Source organism: Tetrao urogallus (assembly GCF_951394365.1).
Source record: "Tetrao urogallus genome assembly, chromosome: 5".
Lineage (NCBI taxonomy): Eukaryota > Metazoa > Chordata > Aves > Galliformes > Phasianidae > Tetrao > Tetrao urogallus.
The window spans coordinates 7,208,674-7,226,838 of NC_136818.1; the positions used below are offsets into that span (position 1 = coordinate 7,208,674).

Here is an 18,165-nt window from a genome sequence, read left to right on the forward strand (position 1 = left end):
TTATTGAGAAACTTTCAGCAATTCACAATTGCTGAATTGAGGAGCGTTCATGAAGTGATTATTAACCATCCAGTCAATTAAAAAAAAATTCCTTGGGGAAGAGGGGGGTCTGAAAGGAGACAAGTATGATCAGCAAGGGCTTGTTGAGTACAGGTATAGCTGCATGCTCTCTGGTGATTGTAATGAGAACTATGCTTTTAAAGCATAGACAGTTTAACGTTGTTGTCTTCTTCCACAGCTTCCTGCATGCAAATTGAGTATCTGGCAGTTGTTCAATCTCTGCAAAAAATCTCTGAGAGCGAGCAAGTGTTTTTAATGTGATAAATGATGATGTGAGAAACCTTTGGATGCTGATGCAGATCATGAAATGGGTTGATTATTTGATTCAAGAGCTTTATCATATAGGGTTTTGTTGATGGGTGAGTGGTGTTTAGTTTTTGAGCTGGTAGCATGGCTGCTATGGGTGGTTGATCTCTTGGAACCAGCTGTCTTGTTCTGTAACCTCTGTCTGACTTGGATGATCTTTCCATCCTGGTGCTCCCCTAGGAACGAGTCTTTTTCTGTGACTAGCTTCAGGAAGTTGATTATCCAGGTTCTACCACTGGGGAATCAGCCTGTGAAAGAGCTTACTAAGTTAAAATTAGGATTCTGTCTGCAGAGCTTCAAACTGTACAGCTTCCATGGATATTCACAATAGTGCATTTTGCTTGGTTTCAAACTCCTGCCAAGTTTTTGCCTCAAGTTTAAAACATCTGTAGGTAGCAAGAGACAGCAGTGTGCCTTAACTTAGGGGAAAGCTTATCACAAGAGACATATTTCTACTGTCAGAAGCTCAGCCACCATCTGTAACCAGATTCCCCTTGGTCACCACTCAACAAGGTCATCGTACCTTAGTAATGGGAATAAGAATGCTGGTATTTTTCTGTTGATTTGTCTTATTCTTAAAGGTGTTTTCCTCATCAGTTTTGCCTCTGAGTAAGATTAAATGACCGAAGAAAGCCTTCACAGAGGTTCAGTGGAATTTCAGTACTGGATTTTCACACACTGAGGCCTGCCTTCAAATACTGGTCAGACTCAGATGAAAAAGAGCATGTTGTTTTCCTGCTCTAATGCCAGTTCTGCACCTTAATAATAATGCTGCAAGTTTTGCCTTGACTGACTGCTGCCAAGTTTTCAAAGGGAGAAATACTGCTGTTCAGGTGTTTGCAGTGATTGGCACTGTATCAGTACTGCCAAAGCTGTTGGTCAGTAGTGAGCTGAAATGCTGGAATCTTTTTTTTTTTTTTTTTTTTATTAAGATAAGCCACTTTCTAAGGAGAGCTGATTTACACAGCATCCTTAATGCCACGTTCTCCTTTCCCTTCCTGAAATGTAACTGAACATGGGTTTATTTTTATCCAACCAGGAGCAATGCTCGTTCTCCACTGCTCTTAACTTCTTCCTCTTAGATGTACATTATCCATTTGCTGATATACTCTTGTGAAGAGTAGTGTGAAAAGTGCATAAAAGGAAATTGAGTTTTGCTAGAATATCTCTCACACCTTTTTTGTACCTGCAATATTCAGACTATATTTATAAATCTGTTTAAAATTTCATACTTTACTTAACAAATATTTCTAAGTACATTTTGGTAGTAAGCACCTTTTGGATTTCAATATGCAGTAGAGAAGCTGTAGTCTCATACATAACTGATGTTTATGACTCTGCTTGTATGCAGGGAGTAGAAACTTCCGCTCTCTTTTAAAGCTGATAATCAGTACCCAAAATTGTCTTAAAAGACATTCTAGGTGGAAGAATGGTAAAAATAGATCTAGATGGTGTGTTCTTCATCTTTTCAGTGGTGCAAGCTTGAATCTGGATTGGGATGATAATCTCACAATTCAGGAACAGACCTAAGTTTCAGATCCAGTTTCTGGTCTGATGTTTTGGTTTACTTGGGTGGCCACGTGAGGTTCACTTCAGCTCAGATGATTTGAGCTCATCCTTCTGGATCTGAAGACTGAAAACTTTCCTTTGAAAGATCTTTCAGCAAATGGCACTGATTAGGTTTTGCAGACCTGGGTTGTATTTCAGAAAGGAAGGAAATGGGATTCATTAATGGGGTGACAAAAAGGAATTATCTATTTTTAGGAATTAAAGGAATTATCTACAAAGAAGGTAAGGGGAAATGGTACTGTGCTTGGTAATTCATCACTGAACATCCTGTTGCAGGCTGGAAATTATCTTCTCTTGGCCTGACTTTCCTTGTCAAGTCTTCAGGTCATCATCAGGAGGTCACTGAATAACTGAGATTGGAAGGGACCCACAAGGACCACGTGAACTCAGAATGGATGAAATTATGGAGCACTTTCACTGTCCTTCATTCTGCTACCTGGAATTATCCATCAGAATAACCCATCTGAAGGATGGGCCTGCAGAAGTGATGGGATGGTTGTGTCTTTTAGAATACCGTTGTACATGAGTACTGCTTTTGGCAGAATCGTTTCACCCAATTTCCATTAATCCAGAGCTGGATATCAAAAGCAGGCAAACTTGTGCTTACCTTGACAGCGCTTGCTCTGTTGACAGTGCTGAGTAATTCTTAACTGTTCAGTAAATCAGTGAAATTTTCTGAACAGTGGGAAGTTTTGATGTCATTAACAAAAAGATGAACGTTAACTAGCAGCTGCAAATTGGTGTGAGAAACACAGTAGAAAATGCTTTTTTTTTTTTTTTTCCTACTGCATACTGTGTGAATCAGCAAGGGTGACCAACGTTCCAAAATGTCCACAGCATCCAGGATCTGAATCCTGCAATTTCCAAACATTGACTTAGTTTTATGTCTTGCACCGATTGTGCTCCCAGGATATTATGGGTCAGAGCACTGCTTGCCTTACAATTCTTTTCCCTGTCAGTTATCATATTTTGCTTACCTGTAGAGCATATGAGCACCTTTCAGCTGTGCATTAGCTACAATGACCGCATGTCTGTCTGTGATTAGGATGCAGACTTGCCAAATGGGCTTTATTTGTGCTGAGGCTACCGTCCAAAAATAGGCAAATAGGATCAGGAAAGGCAAGGCAAACAACATTAAACATGTAATGATACCAATTAATGAGCGTTTGCCTCGTATTTTGGAAGATGGGAAACCGTTTCACAAACCTGCTAGGGTTGTGTTTAAACAATAAGTGCCTTCTTTCTTTTAAAGGGAAACAATCTTACTTTATTTCAGTTCGCTACTTCTAGCAGTGTCAGCTTCCTTAATTATTGCTATTTAATTATGTCTTAGCATTTGAACTCTTCTCATTAACCTACATCAGAGTGAGACACCTAGGATAATGCAATGGCAAAGCCAACATCTTGTGTAATTTTTTTTCTCTCCACCCCTCCCCAAATCTCCGGAATTCATTAAGTGAATGTGAGAGCATCTGGGCCACTTAAGTATTCGAATCATGCTGCAACATGGGTAGTGTTAGCCTGCTATGGCTCAATAAACCTCTCATTCTCTTGTTCACGGTTCATTTGAATTTTGCAGAAAACTCTGGAAAAAAAATGAGGCGTTCAAATAAAAATGGTGCAGATAATGGTAGGAGGAGATGAAGAACTCAAGCAAATGTTTACCCTAAGTACCATGTGTATGTGGTGCTGTCATCCCTCTAATTGAAAAAGGGAATGGGCTTTAGAGCAGAAACCCACAAGCCAGAGCAGCCAGGCTCTGTTCCTGTATGACCTTCAGCTGTCACCGTCATTGTCCTCTCTATTTGAAAGCAGAGTTTTTATTCTGGTAAAGTAGCAAAGCCTAATTTCTTATTTGACAAGTGCTCTAAGATCCAAGGAGGAAAGGTATAATAAAAGTGCAAAATAAAACTATATGTGGCAGTATTACTCCTGATTCTAATGGATTTTAGTAGGATCTTTAATCCCTTTATCTACCGTGAATAGATGTATTGTCTATAAAAGAAACTTTAAGCTGTTTCACTCCACTTTGGTAACACCTTGGTAATGCAGATATGTCTTTGGAGTGTGCCTCGTGACAGTGGAAAATGAAAGTGCAGGAATAAAGTGTAATGACTGTAATGGGGATTCTTTAATGCAGTTACTGGACCTGGGTAGGACTTCAGTAGTTTCACTGTAATTCTTTGCTCTCTGCACTACACAAACCTGATTTATGCTGCCTCTTGTCCCACCATAGTGTATTCCCAAGGTGTCCTTTGGATTACTCAGTTTTGGAGTAAAACAGGGAGTATTATACCTACTGGGACCATATCTGTGAATTAATCTGAAGTTTCGCTGAGGTCTCTGTGAAAAGCAGGAGCATGATGATGTTTTCACACTGAAAATTCCTTATGGTAAGTTTGGTTGTGATAGCACTGGAAAAGGGCTGGTTGTCTTTTGTGGAGGGAGAAAGGGCAAGAGATTAAACCACAGATTTGCCTTGGCTGAATGAGATCTTTGAGCTGCCTGGGTTGGAGGCTCCAAGCTCACTCTGCAGTCAGTGCAAGGAGGCTGGAAACTGCCTGAGACTGCCTGATCTCACATAGACCTGCTTTGCTCTCTAGAGGTAGCTGACTCTTTACGTAAATACTCAAAGCCAGATGGGTTGAATCCTGGTTGAAAGTCAGGGTACAAGAAGGCACTTTGGTGCCTGGCTCTTTTACCTTCTAAATCCCATGGATTCAAAAAGGTTTCTGAGTGTCTTCTTGGGTTGGTTCCTACCTAATCTGTCCTGCAGCCTCAGGACATCCTTTGTCAGGCTTTGCTCTCCGGTGTTTTTCCAGTGAACTAGAGGAGCTGTTCATTCCTCTGCCAGAAGCTACAAGTGACCTTTTTCCATGTAACATTTGTTCCTAGTGCTGGCAAAGGGGAGCTCACATTAGCTTGACTGTGCTGCTTGACTTCAGGGACCAATATACAAACTTCACTACTGTCAGCACGCTGAACATACCTAAGGCTTCTACCTGTAGGAGTCAAGCTAAGTGGGAGAAGATGGTTCTCCTCTGAGTTTAGGGTCTGAGGCACTGAATCTGTCTGAGATACGGTTATGGGCTGCTCGGTCATGCAGTGAAACTTTGCTTCTCTTTAGGGAAAAAGAGTTCTGTTGTGCTTTTCAGTGGTCATGTCACTGGTCAGCAGTGTTCTGGTACTCCCTGCAGTGTGTGCCTGCTGTAGAAATAGCAATCCTATTGAGACTGTCACTGTTTCATTTTGACTGCTTGTTATTTCTTGCTGAACTTGATGATGCTTTGGATATTCCAAGGACAGGTTCTTCTCCGGTCCTTAACAATTAGATCTCTGGAATAGATGCTAAATTTGTATCTTCTTTGCCATTTTCTGCCTGCATGCATTGAGGTTTGCTTTGACTCGCTCTTCCTCTCCATCCCTTGATAACTGAGCAAATCCTCCCCTCTAGAAACCTTTGACCTTCTCTCTACAGAGAGGTCTTGTCTTCCCCCAAACCAGAATGTCCAAAACCAGGCTATTTTTATTGCTTTCCTTTTGTTTAAATCTTGTATTTTTCCCTGATGTGCAGAAACAAAAAGGTTTTCTTCTTTTTTTTCTCCTCTTTTGTGACTGAAAGCCAGGATAGGAAAAAAGGACTAGAACCATAAGCAGTTTGAAAAATGAGACTGCTCTATGTCACTAACTCTGCAGAACAGGTCACTAGTCAGGGACATTAGCCTCTCACTGCTTATGCTTAATGTTTCACATTTTTTATTTGTGTTTACTCTTATTTATCTGATGTAGAGACATGCATTTTTTGACAATCACCAGCCAATAATTCCACATTTGTCAAAGAGAAAATGAGATAATCATCGCGTGGCCTGGTATTACTGGAAGGGCAGATTAGATTTGCTCAAAAACAGTAGCATTTTATGGTTACTTTTATGCTCTGTAAATAGAGGAAGAGACAGATTGAAGAGATTACGTTACAAAAAATTCCATTTCAAGTCACTGGGGAAGCAGGTAACCTTCAGAGCTGAGCTTTGCATAAGAATGCAATGGGAGAGAGTTTCTATTAACTCTACCAACTTCTTTCAAAAAATATACTGTCTGCCTCCTTGCATCAGCCTTCCTCCTGAACTGTTTTCTCCCTGCCACCCACCTTGTCCCCTGGCAGTGCCATTAGAGATGAGCCAGTGACTTAGGGTAGTTTCTCAGCTGAGACAAGTGGTCAGAGCACCATTGGCTTCAATGGAGCGATAACAATTTATGCTGGTTGAAGGATGCTCCCTCATGGTTTGAACCTGATCCTGTGTTTTTCTACAGTACTGGGATTTTGTTGGGTTCTCTGTAGTGACAGGGATCACTCATGAAGTTTTCACCTGCATCCAATGTTTGAGGCTGTTCATGACTGGAGTATTAATTTGTTTCAAAATGGTTCTGAATCAAAATTTGGGTAAATAGGTTTGGGTAGACAATAAGTCTTTTTTCTGATGGAAAATCTGTGGACATTTTAAAACAAAAATCATCTCTAAAATGAAAGAATCTGTCAGGATCTGGAGGAAATGGCTGGGAAAGAATTCCTTTCTGTGTATCATGCTTTTATAACCATAGGTGTCCATTGCTGACCATTGCTGGAGATGAGGCAGGAGGCTAGTTGGATTTCTGTCTTATGCAAATTTTACATCAACTCAGGTTGTTATTCTTCTGGGTATATGAAAGAATGGAAGTATTCTGTCGGTGGTGTGACAGCATACAAGGAAGAATTGAGGCTTTTATATAGAATGAAGCTCAGTGCATGTTTGTTTGTTTTGCTTCAGTGAGGTATTAGAACTGCCATTGCACAAGCACTTGATAATAGTGATCAATGAAAAAACATTCTCTTGTGGCTATTTGCATAATTTTGAGTATATGTCAAATAAAACCAGAGATCCCCAGATACTTGTTCCTTCAAACATAAGAATTGTACTTCTCTTTGCTCCTGAGCCATCTACATGGAGAGGAGCATTTCAGGAGCGATAAATGAAATCAAACCATGGATTATCATGCTTGCCTGTACCCACCACAAAAATAAACTGAGGTAGTTAGGATGAAATAGTTGTCGAGCTCAAATGTCTGGTTGTCAAAATATCCACCAATGTTACCTTTAATAAAAGATTCACAGATTCTTTTTTCATCTATGTTTTAGATTTAAATGACAATTGTTTTTCATTGTTTGCTCTTCTAAATACTAAATAGAAAATAAATTTCTAAATACTACAGGTGATTGCTCGTCCCTGATTAGTAATATTTAATATATGCCTTCAAAACCTTTTAACTTATGAAATGAATCACTGTTTTTTGACACTGATCATGTACCTTGTGCAGCAAGATGAGTGAATTCCCAATCACAGGCTTATTTCATTGCTATGAGGACTTCAGGTAGTGAGGTACTCTGCTGTACTGAAGGGAATGTACTCATTTTGTACATCTGTACAAAAGAGAACCCTAGATCTACTGACATTAATGGCAGAATTATCTTTTGGTCCACAAACTTCATGCTTAAGGAGAAATGCCTGAAAGGTCTGAGAATTTAAGCAGATGAGGCCAATGGGTAAATGTGGGAAAGGGAACTGAAAGGTCAAAGCAGGTTGGTGTTTGTGTTGTGGCAATGATCTGGGGCTGAAGGCCTGCCTAAACCAACATCCCCTTTGCTGGTCAGCAGTGAGGAACTAGATGTTCATCCTGGTCCTTTAGAGTCTCTACTTTTGCCGAGGTTACATCATTTCAGAAACCAGAAGTGATCCTTTTGATTGTTTGTGAAATCATCTAGGTGCACAGTTGCTTGTACACCCTTAAATAAATGATCCCTCTGCAGAGTTTGCTGTCTGAATATAAGATAAGCAATGAGTCTTATGAAAAGTCCAGAATTTATTTCTGGACTACTTTCTTCTGCTGTCTGTATTTACTCAAATAATACCTTGGCTCAGCTGCTGCTGTAGTAGGGAACTTATTATAGGTTTATAGGGGGATTGCACTGTTATCTCTCAATGATCTGTTTTGTTGTTACATAAAAGCATAACCTTAAAATTTAACTTTGCATAAGCCCTGCACATAATCAGAACAACTGCTTTTACTTATGTTTACTGTTCATCTTGTCAGCCCTAGCAGTGTCCTGTTGAGAGGCCTCCTGGTGTCAAGTGCACTCTCTTTCTTCAGTATAAAAAGGAATTTGTATTTGTAATGAACACTCATACGATAAATGCGACTCATATGATCTGTGTTCCACGGAAGAAACAAAGATTTTTAGCCTCACAAAAGGAGTACTGTTAGAATTAATGTGCAGGGAATTCATGGTGGCACATTCAGAGCCTATCTCATCAAAGGAGCCAATGGGTGCCCTTCTGCCCAAATTGATGGAGTGGCTTTCATTTACCCCAACAGTGAATTTGTTTCCTACCCAGCCAGACCTAATACTTTTTGACACAAATAGATGGGAGGATCAGTCCATTAATGCAGAAGATTTAGTAGCTATTTGGTGAGTTTTTGCCATCTTTGACATTTCAGAATGGAGCTTAATGATGCAGCAGTTTAGCATAAACAACCTGACTGCATGGGGACATTTCTTTTCCTCTTTCTGCTACTTTCTCCTCCAGGCTTGGTATTCTTGGTGCATCTGTGACTTGGGACAGTAGGGTCCCTTTTCAGGGTCTACAGGGTCTTTGCTAAGCTTTCTTTGTGAGGCAGGAGCTCTAAAAGGGCACAGGTTAGTTTTTCAGAGCTTAAAATAATCCTGTTTCCCTGGGTCCTCAGAATATGTTGTGTTTAAATATATAAGGAAAAAAACAAAACAAAACAAAAAATTACACACTTTAATAGAAATACTTTTCCTTCATTAAATTAAATCTCTAAAGCCCAATAGCATTTTCAGTGCTTATATGAAAATGCCAGTGGGGATTTGAGATTAAAAGCGGTATTTTTGTACAAGTCAATGAAGATCTCAATAGGAAAGAACACTCTTCAAATATAAATTCCTCCAGTATCGAGAAAGACAGATTTTCTACTTAGGTCCTTGATAATGCGTCTCCCAGCCTTGTTATGAAATTCTGTTTTCACATATCTGATATAAGGCTGTTACACATTAGCTCTCCATTTAATGAAACCTTATTAACGGTGCCTTTTTTATTATAGAGATATGCCAAGCTACTCAGATTTAATTCATGTTTAATGGTAAACATGAGGTGCTGTGACCCATTTGTATGCAGCTCATATTTTCTGTTTCTATCCAAAAAAGTAGTAAATTTCATGTTAGAAAGAAAAGCATAATATATCCTCTGTTGACTTACTAGTATCATCTGGACATCATGAAAGGCCACTATATGTGTGTGATCCACAGCCAGATAAGTAGGAAAGGAATAGATTACGAAAACAAAATGTTTAAGAAAGCCATATTTTTCTTCTCCCTCTGAAGCCTTCTGTCTGTTCAAGCAAATAAAACCTTGAAGTCTGCATTTTTGTAGATAAAATACTGAGTGATTGAGGTGCCGATTTCGGAAAAGTGCTTTCCAAATTTTCCCAGTAAAGAGAAAAGCATGCATGAATTGTTTTCAGTAATAAATGCATGCAGATGTAAAGTTCTTTTCCAATCAAGTATCTCAAAGTGATGTGTTAAAAAACAAACAAACAAAAAAATCACAGGTAACTGTTACTAGTGCTATTAAAATGACTGTAAAACTAGAGAGACAAACAAGGCCTGTAAGTACTTACAGTTCTTGTACCAAGGGACTTTCCATATTTTGGGCAAGACTTTTGATCCTGTAAGTACTGACAGAAACGAATGTTGTTGCCATTGTACTTTTACTGCTATGGTGTTAGTTTATTTTGATTCCCTTCTATTCAGCACAGTTTGAAAATGTTTGCTGAAAGTAGTGGGAGAAAGAGATGCATGTGGATTTGTGAGGGACTTGGCCAAAAGGAGAACTCTGCCTGTGGATGCAGGCATCTCCTGAACTTGGTGATAACTGAATGCAGTTTTTGAAGATCTAAACTTTGGGCTTAAATAGGATTTAGGTTATTTTAGTTGCTAAATCTGTTTTGGTTTTATTCTTGAGTGTCTTTTGAAAGGTTACTCATCAGTTTAGTGGAAGACCAACAAAAAGAACACAGGATTTTGAACTTCAGTCCTTGTATTTCAGACAATGCTACATCACATCCTTGACAGAGGACAGTGACCTTCAAAAAGTTTTCCATTATTTTTGAAGCTTTCTGAAAATTAGGACAGTGGTTTGGGTTCAGCCTTGACAACTTCTGAAAAATCTCTTTAGGGTATAGTCCTAAATGTCAGTTTGGACATGTCTGATCTGAGAGAAAGCTGTGGCGTTTTTTTGTTGTTGGCTTTTTTGTTTGTTCTCTGCAATGATTTGAAAATCTGCTTGAACTTAATGTCACAAATCTTATTTTTTCCTTTCCTTGGAAACGTGCAGTTCTGCATTACACCATTGCTCTGGAAACAAAACTGCTTAAATTCACTTTGACTCATGCCTGCTGTCTGTATGGTAATACTTGTAGAACCTATCTTCCTTCTCATTAGCCACAGTTATTATAATCAACTGATCAGGAATGCAAAGATAAAGCAAATTAAGAGTAATCTATTCTCTGTTTCTCCTAAATAAATTCATAAACTCAGAAGGCAGTCATTGCAAGTGCTGACCTAAATTTTCATTCATATTAAGCTTTTCTTTTCTGTCATTTACTGGTAGTTTCTCATGAAAAGGGCCTTCATGATTAAGTCTTTCAGTTGCTGCTGTTGTTTTTCTACTTATTTGGAGTATCTATCTATTCATTTTTCTTTAGTTTGAAATCGCTCCAAATATCTTAGATGTTTTTTAATGGGAGAAGAGTGGGTAATGTAGCTTCTGTCAAAGATGTGGGTCAGACCAAGCAGGGACAGTCCTCGCAGCCTGGTGGGATGGAGATGGGGGAAGATGAGATGCAGGTGTTTTGCTGGTAGTTACACAGGTGATTTAACAGCCTGAATTGGGTAAGCTGTTTAACCCACTTGAATTCATCACTTGAAATTGCTTTTCTTTTACTGACAAAGGGCTGCTTGAAAAATACCTCTACTATAGCCTCAGGGATATTTGGGAAGGATTGTACCTCTTCTGCTATTGGGGGACACTTAGCTCGAAAAGACATGCATGTGGTGGTGTTGTGCTCACTGATTTGTAACTCAAGGAGGAACCCCAAGGTTGACTGTTTGCTCTGAAATCTACCTTTGATAAAGGCAGGTAGTGTTGGATTCCATGTCCGTTGAAAACCATTAGCATTCTCCTGCTGTATCACATGCAGATTTTCTTGGCTCACAAGAATAGCATTACATGGAGTATGCACCCTATATCAGCAAAAGAAATGCATGCACGCAGAGCCATAGCCAGGGTTTATAAGGCTTATTGGAAGATGTATGCACAACTCCCTCCTCCACCTCCTCTGTCCTTATTTTCAGCTGACATTTCCCCTGGCTGTGTTTTCCCTTCCTCACTTTTCTGTCCTTTCAACAGATTGGGGTGAGAAGGGTTGTTTTTACTTAAATAACTTAAAATCAGCAGTACAGTCTTTGATTTGTCACTATCCAGTATTGGCTGACCTTTGGATCATCTGATCATATTTGGGGCAACTCTAAGCTCTGTTCTGTAGCCCTGGCTCAGGAATGCAAATGCCAGGTGGCAAAGATCCTTTTGATGAGGGGACATGGATTCAGCCCCCATTCAAATAGAATAGCTGGACAACCAAAACTGTATCAAATGACATACTCTTCCACATTGAAAGTTCCCCTGTATTTGTCCAGGAACTTCTGTACCATACATCTGTAAACTGAGTCCCTTTGTTCACCAGTGTTATTTGGCTTTGAAGGGGATTGTGTAATGGGGTGAGGGGGAGAGCTTAATCCTCTTTGCCCCTTTTACTTAATTTGGGTCTTCCCATTCAAATCAGAAAAAAATTAGAAATGCTTGCTTGCTAGATGCAGCAAGATGTCTGCAGAGAAAAACTTACTGCTTTTCGACAGAGGAGCCTTTTCCAGTGTAGTTGGTCACTGAGTTTGGTTGTCCAAACATAGTCCCATTTAGTGTCTCAACGACTGATTCTTTGCCACCAGCGTGCACTAAGTGAGACAGCACAACCGTAATCCTGTGTGGTAGGGTCCTTGCTAAGGCTAAACACACATCAAGGTTTCTGGACACATTTTCACTGCAATCATTGCCACTTTGTTTTGAGAAACTGTTGCTGGCTTCTGTCACCTTTGCTGCTTTCGAGATTCCCAAATAGGCTGCATCAAATAAAGGTGAAGCCTAGAGTAAAACTGTGAGATGTCTTGCTGAATACCAGATCGTTTTCAGGACAATGGTAAGGCAACTGAAAAGAATACTCTGTGGATGAGGGTGTTCTGCGTGAATCCTTTTCTAGAATCCAACCTGTATTAGAATATCTGCATGAGATAAAGATGAGGCTGTGGGCAGTAGAGTTTATGAGCTGAGAGCTTGAAGTGACATGGTCAGATTGCACAGAAGAAAATGCATTGATGCCACAGTGTCAAAGATCTTAATGAGGTTGGATGATTCATGTGGGCAAAGAGGTTACTTAAAGTTCTTTGAAGTGACTTTCTTCCTCTTTTCTCCATTTTTGTGGGTCTTGTAGGGTTTGCACAGCGTGTGTAGCTGGCACCCTTTGTAGAGTTGGATGGATGAATATATCAAAAATGAATCACAAGCAACAAAGTCCTAGGCTTAATGCTTCTTTGGCATTGAGTAGCACATCAAGTTCAAGCTACTTAATTAAGGAGCAGTAAACAACATGTCAGTGTAGATGGAACGAAGGACACCATCACAGGATGTGGCATCCCTCTGTGATATCAATTACTGTCTGAATTTTTTTTTCTCCTCTTAATTTTTTAAAGTAAATATCCCCATTCTGCATACTGACTCACATTCTGTATTGATGAGAAATATAAGGCTTTAAAAAACAATTGCACTGTAGCCTCATTACTATGAAAAATCCATTACATGGAAGTCATTTGTCAAAGCCAACTGTTTAGTTGCTGTAATTTACATATTTATCAAGTTTGATTGGAATGTAATGACTTTGACTTTCTTTATTTTTTTAACCTTTCTAACCCTCTTTCCATGACGAGGGCATTTCTTTTTTTTTTTTTTTTCTTCGTGGAAAAGGGCAAAACATAATTCAATTTAGATTCATTAATAAATATATGTATTAGGTTCAAATTTCAATATTTTATGTTGGAAATGAGTTACATTTCCATGTTCTTACATATAAATTGATGTGGGGTCTTACCAACCCATGAAGCTTTTGTCCCTACCAAGGGACCTGGCTGGCGAAGAATAGACAGCACAACACTCTGTAAATGAGATAATGAGTGTCAAGATATGCAGTTAATATTGGATCTCCATAATTCTAGTAGTTGAAGGATCAGACACGCATGGGTTTCCAGCATAATCACATGATTTATTATGGATGATTACTTTCATTTGCATCTAGTGCTGGGAGGTTTGTGACAGAGCACCAAATAGAAGCATTATATTCCCTTGAATACAGGTCTGGAGACCTTAGGGACTGCTGAGGACACTGATCCAGGCATCTTACACCCCAGTGAGCTGTTACAAGACAGACAGGCGGAGGTGATGAGAGCTTGCTGTAGCAGCTGATACTGGGAGTTGTTAAAGCTGAGCAGTTACTGCTTGCTTGCAACTGGCCTCAAGTGAAGAAACCTCTTCCCCCTGCTACGGAAAGGCTAGAAGATATGATTCACTGGCTGTGAGAATGGCAAGTGAAGAGCAGAATGCCAGCTCTTATCTGAGCATTGAAACTTTCTCTATAAAAAGATCATAAGGACATGCGGATTGAGCATGGTGGTGTTCCTGTATGTAGGAGTTCATTTGAAGGGGTTACCTAGTTCCTCTGGAATATTCCACTACCTGATCAAAAGCTAAAGCAGGGCATGCAAAATTAAGGCATTTTAAAAAATATCAACACCAACAGAAGAGGCAAGTGAGAAATAGATTGAAATTCTGCAAAGGAAATTGCTGGATGAATACCAAAGAAAATATCCTCGGGTGAGACAATGGAATCATTTTCTGTAGAAATTGGGTGCTTGCCAGATGAGGATGGTCTAAATGGGCGTGAAAGGTCCTCATCAGATCAAATGTGAAAGAGAATATAGATATTTTGGTGACTAACTTTGAGACATAGTGAATATCAAGCAGCAGGTGGTCAGGCACAGATATAACCAAAGTGACAAAAAATGAGCTGTGGCATCCAGATCGTCAGCCCCTTTTCTGTCCTCTGCTGCTTCACAGCATCTCCCACTTGACATTCCAATCTTTGACGTGTCCCATCCTTTAAATAAATGATGACACAGAGTGATCCCCTTGAGCTTCAACTTGGAGTGTGTTTTTATTAATTTATTTCTTGCTGTGCTAGATTTCTCCCCCTCCACTTTTAAAAGCTCCTTTGACTTTAATTAAAATTCTCCATAGGCTTATTGCCTTGAGAGAGAGACGGTGCATAGTATAGATTGGTTTTAACAGTTTGATGACTGGCTATGTGATACAAAGCTTGCACAGCCTTCTAGTGTGTGTGTGTGTATGCAGACAACAAAACAATTTTTTACATGTGCACTATGCTGTCCATTTGACTTTACTCCTGAATAATGGAACAAGAAAGTTCAATTAGAATAATTGAACTATAAAATTGTTTGAGTTGGAAGGGGCTCTTAAAGGCCATCTGATCCAACTCCCCTGCAATGAACAGGTACACCTACAGCTCCATCAGGTGCTCAGAGCCCCATTCAGCCTAACTTTGAATGCCCCAAAGACAGGGCATCATCATTCTGGGCACCTAGGTTTGGTAAGCACTTGTGCATATGAAGTTAGTGGGCTGCATGCAAACATTAGAGCAGAATTCTGTCTGTGTGAGGATCTGTTCTGAGTTTGCAGAAAGGCAGGGCACAAATGTAGCAGGCTGGTGCAGACTGCTGGAAGATTTTGTGTTTTGTGTGTTCAGGTGGAATTTAAACATTTTGGTTTTGTAACAGAGAGGAAAAAGCCATCTAATAGTCTGTGAATCAAAATGGTAGCTTACTTAATTCTTGGTCCTTAATGAGAAACAAACGTGCTCACCCTCTGGGCATGCATCTCACCATTCTTCTATGAAGGAAAGGGCAAGAATGTGGCAGGACTTTATCTTGCCAGGCCACAGAACAGATGGTACAGGCTGAGTGCTCTTATGTGTGCAAAAGAGCTGGTAACTCAAGTTCTCATGAATGAGGAGCTGCTTTCCACCCCGTCTTTGCCTTCCCCCTTAGATTAAAAAGGGCTGTTTTCTTATCCTGATTTGAAACCAGTGTCTAAGATTACAGTAAAGACAGGATTGCTTTAGGGACACGTATGAGTTTTGCTCTGTGGTGAGCTGAGGGCTGTCTGTATCCCCCATCTTGCTGAAGTATTTTGAAATTTGTGTTGGGTATATAAGCCCCTCTGCTGAGCACCTTAATATTTTGGTGCTACATGCTCAGGTCTGAGTTCTAATTTCAGGCAAGCGGAGAGTATGAAGAGAGAAGCATCTTTTTTGTCTTGCAGACTTTAGGCTCTCTCTGAAGACAGTGTTGGTGCTTCCTGGAGGTCAGCGTCATGTTCTGAAGAGCAGTGTTCTTCATGAATCTCATTTCAGCAGGTTGCTTTTTATTGACTGCAAGCTCAGCTACCAAAGAACATACTGTCATAGTTCAATAAAGGCCAAAACCTTTTGCAGAACACCTTATACGTCCTGCCTGGGATCACTGCTTTCAAGTCAGGCCTTGCTCACAGAAGACTTTGTTCTTCTTAACCCTGTCAGTTCCTCACCTTCTTCCCAGGGTGGGTCTGATGCAGTCAAAAGAAAAATAAGAAAAAAAACAACATCATCTGTGTCTGTACTTAAGCATGGAGTGTGCCCACTCTATTGTAACTGGTGTTTTGGGAAGAATAATTCAGAACAGTTCATGATGTTCATATCAGTGTCTGAGAGGTAGAATATAGGAGGTGAACCCAGTGACAACATTGGTTGCATTGCAGCGTGCTTTGCTGGTTTCAGCCTTTGCTGGCAGAAGAAGGAAACCTTGATTATTTTTATCTTCGTTTCCTCCCAGAATGAGCCACACCTGACTTAAAACAAAATAGCTGTGTAGATATCTATGCAGCCTTGTCTATCACTTCATACTTCTCTTTTTTTTTCCACTCCTTTTCCTGTTGAGGTCTGTTGAGGCTGTTTCTTAAGAGAAGAGTGAGGCATAGCCCCAGTGGGTAGTATCCAGGCACACCTTTCCTGATCTCTACATGCTGGTCTTGTAGTTAGTCCATTCTCTAATACTTTGTTCATTGGCCTTGTGAGATTAGAAGTGCCAGCCTAGTGGATTTTGGAGTTGCATCTCCAAATAGCTGTAGATAGCCTCTTCAGCTCTCCCTTTTATTTTACTTTTATTTATTTATTTTAAGGTTCCATAGTGCAAGGAAGTGATTCTGCATCTAGAAACTTAGGAGAATAAAGCAGTACTGGGGCTCTCAGTCTTCTTCTGTGCACATGTTTCTATGACTTTTTTTTTTTTTTTTTTTTTTTTTTTTTTTTTAATTTGGAAAACTCTAAGCACTGAAGTTAATCACAGGCAAATCCACAGCAAAACTGGAACAAAGGTGTCCTGGCTGCTCCTGTAACTGCTGGACTACTCTGTGAGTGGTTGGTAATTCCCTCTTTGCTATCTTGGCTGAAATTCTGACATAAATTATTCCCTTATCTTTCAGCCCATGCATACTTGTAGCAAACAAACATAGCCTTAGCCCTCTCCACTGGAGAGAGCTGATAGAGAATTGCTTTATAACACGCCCTAGCAATATCTTTTGAATCCCTGGATTTTAAAGACAAACTGAAAAGATACCAATGTAACTGTAGTACTGCAGGTGGAAATGTCTTCCATCTGAATATTTTATTTCTAGCCCTTTCTATAGAGTGAAAGCTGCTTGGACAGGGAGCATTTCCAGAGGGAAGATAGCTGTGAAAAGACAGAACAAGATAGGTACCAGTTAGCACTGATTCCTTCCCTAAAGATGAGGCCTGCTTCTGTGGCTGCAGGCAGCTCCTTAGTATTTCTCCCTCTCCTCAGTAATGTGTGGTTGTGGAGTTCAGTTAAGTGAAGTTTATGGAACAGCTGTAGGTCTTTATACTGTCATTCACAATAACTGGAGAAGTGCTGCTGTGTATGTAAGATACCGCTTTTCTATCTGCATCTGCTGGAACATATTTAAAAAGAGATAAGTGGGATGTGTTTTGGTTTGTTCAGTTTGCAGTATGACAACCAATGCTGCAAGAAAAAAAAAAAGAGTATTGCAGATCAGCATCCATACATTCAAATACAGATGGGTTTGTTGTGATGCTACAGAATAGCACTGAAAGGCACCCAAGTAAAATGAAGACATTTAGAAAAAGAGGGCTAGAATGATTTTTTTCCTGCTGGTAAACTTTATTTTCTTGTTCTATACCAGCTGAAGGACACAAGCGTTTTGTGGGATTTGGGGAATGATTTCTGGGGTTCTGGGATTAGGCATCAAATTTAACAAGATGATATATAGCTTTGAGGAGACACATTTGATGTACCACTTAGCTTTCCCATAATTTACTGCCTGCCTGTGGTCTCTGGAGGGCAAGGGGTTTATCTACGCTCCAACTTGACTTTATAAATAGCAAAGCAGGAGAGGGAAAAAGAAAGTAGGCTGGGGACCTGCCTGCTAAACTGTTGTGGTATGATGGTGATGCAGGTAGGTGACATTAAATGCTACTGTCTGCATCCTTAATTATGAGTTGTCATCACCTTGGCCATTTGAGGACGATAATGTGCTGTTCATATTCTAGACTGCTATTCTTATTCATAGAACTGTATGTTCTAACGTTCAAAAGGGTATGTATAATTTAAAGACAAAACCTCAGGTTTTTTTTGGAAGTGTTTTTTTTTTTCAGCAGAGAGGAGGAGTGAGGAAAGACGATGTAAGTGTACCTTGACTGGTTTTGCATGTGGTTAATTTTCTTTCCTCAGAAGGGTGGCAAGCTGGAAGTATCAGACCAAATAGAAAAATGATTGCTTCCAAAACTTAATGGAGATTAAAAACAAACAAGGGGGTCTGTGAGGTAAGGAGAATCTTGCCCCACAATCATTTGCCATCTGTGACT

General features: G+C 39.8%; 1 protein-coding gene across 1 annotated transcript in view; it reads left to right on the forward strand.

Annotated features, from left to right (window-relative positions):
- LOC306946966 (BEN domain-containing protein 5-like) overlaps positions 1-18,165 on the forward strand; it is a gene marked incomplete at both ends in the record, with an annotated part of 850,824 nt that overhangs the window by 623,879 nt on the left and 208,780 nt on the right. The window lies entirely within an intron of this gene.